This window comes from Montipora capricornis, chromosome 13, assembly GCF_036669925.1.
Source record: "Montipora capricornis isolate CH-2021 chromosome 13, ASM3666992v2, whole genome shotgun sequence".
In the NCBI taxonomy this organism is placed as follows: domain Eukaryota; kingdom Metazoa; phylum Cnidaria; class Anthozoa; order Scleractinia; family Acroporidae; genus Montipora; species Montipora capricornis.
In genome coordinates this window covers 41375672-41377835 of record NC_090895.1, presented here as the reverse complement: position 1 = coordinate 41377835, position 2164 = coordinate 41375672, and the positions used below count along the sequence as shown (strand labels likewise).

Below are 2164 nucleotides of genomic sequence, written 5' to 3'. Positions count from 1 at the left end.
AACAATCAGTTTTACTAAGGGAAGCAACATTAAGTGTGTATTCCAGTTGACGGGAGGAAAAAGGAATTGAGCATTTTGCATGCCAGGACGCCCGCATGCAAAATGTTCACTTCGCTATAACGGGTTCAACAAAGTACATTAGTGACGTCCGTTGCTCAACATTTTGCATGACAGGACAGTTGTGTCTCCTAGACTTTTTAGACTAATCATCTCTAATGGAGAAAGATCCTTAGCACTATAAACTTGGTTGTGTGAAGACAACTTAAAAAAGAAAACAGCTCCCTTCCGGTTGCCTTCCGCGTCTCAAAAGCGACGCTTCTTAAGCTTCCCAATAACTTCCGCAACACGTGATCCTAGAAACGGGGTCAATAAAATACGTTAGCGACGTTTCAATACCAATAAAAGGCATTTGTCAACCGGAATATAAACACCTTTGTCCAAAGAGTCAGAAACAATTCGGGCTTCAACGAAATCCAATGGCGGTACCCTGGTATGCGCCCCAGCGGTCACTGGAAGTGTAGCAGCCACAGCCACCGAAGTGTAACTCAGTCAGGAAGAAGTATCCATTGGCATCCTGATGGGATTGCTACTGGGTAACGCTGTATTACGCCAGTCGACAGCGAGTCCTCGTTCCTCGAAAATGAGTTTTGACGAAAAGTAATTTGACGGTGTTTGTTGATTGTGGTTTGGCATGAATGCAAAGTAGCTGTTGGGTTGCGGTCGCAGTTCCGAAAACTGACATTGCGACCGTTGGAAACGAAGCCTTGGGTTCTGCTTCCTGTTGCCGCCAATGATCGTGGAATGATCCCCAGTAAGATGTAATCGCGCATGAAATTATTGAACGGCCGGGTATAATCGGAGTAATTATTCACTCTGATGCCAAAGTCGACATTTTTCCAGTTAGCAAGTGGCTTGATAAGAGTGTAGAACTGCGTTCTCTGGTGACGGTGCTTCAATTTGAGTAAGACGTTCTTCTTTTCAGTGAAGAGAGCGTCGACAATCCCTTGAGCGTTTTTCACGCGAGTAAAGTAGCGAGGTTAAAAAGGTGAAACCACCGCCTTCCAGTGCCATCTCACAGTAAACATCAATACTCTGAGGAGGGTCTTTGAGATAAATAGGGTACACACCACTCACAGCGTTCTTGTCGTAAGCCTTTTTTTGTTTGCAGCTCGACCAAGGCCACGAATTCTAATAAGCAAACAAATGAAATATTTCATTGAGCTGAGCTTGTTTTCGTGTCCTTGAGTTTCGCCAACAAGGTGTTAATAGTCCCACCAACCTGGTTCCCAAAGAGTTGGGAAAATTACGCTATGTATGAAAGGACGGCAAGAATGCTCCACTTACAACACACCCAGCCACTGCAAGTTCTATGAGAATGCTCAAAAGCTTCATATTTCTTCCCTGAAAAACTGTAAAATAAAACAGTATTTATAAATAAGTATCTTGTACATGCTTATACGTTTCCTACTCGCCGAAAACTCTGTTGAAAAAAGATATTACTTATTGAAAACAGGTGTCTGTACAAAATATTGCTCAAGCGTGGTATGAAAGGTAAAGATTTCTTTCATTTCAAAATATTTTGCGATTTGTTTGAGGCCTTTGTTCACGATCGGTCGTTAACTTTATGATCTCTGTGCTTATATAATAAACAAATTACTTCATGGTTGACTCGTTGTACGATTTTTCTTACTCATTCGTTGTGAAGGATCGTTAAACTCACTCGTTTGCTTCGCTCACTCGTTCGTTTACGTGATCCTTCACAACTTGTGAATAAAAATTGTACGCACCCACCAACCATGAAGTGATCTATATCCCTCATATGGACGGCAAGCTGCAAACGCAGAACGATTGCTCTTTACAATATCCCGCTGTGTGCATGCTACTGCCAGTTCTACAAGGTAGGATACTACATTTTCCAATTCTACAGCTGCACAAAACGAAACGAAAAGAACTTCAGCGATCGTAATAAAGGCCCTTAAAATAGATTAACTTGAACGACTAGATCGAAACCACACTTGACTGAACTGAAAACTGGAATACCAATTAATAATATTTCAACCGAACGGTGATGTTCATAGGTGTGGCGATTCCTTTTCTCTCTTAAACAGAGTTATTAGAGGCAATTTTGAAAATTTATCGATTAGATAAGAAAGCTTGAATAGTA

The 2164-nt window shown here is 41.5% G+C and overlaps 1 pseudogene; it reads right to left on the bottom strand.

Moving 5' to 3' along the window:
• On the bottom strand, positions 1-1348 carry LOC138029891 (uncharacterized; annotated as a pseudogene).
• Between the last annotated feature and the right edge of the window lie 816 nt (positions 1349-2164).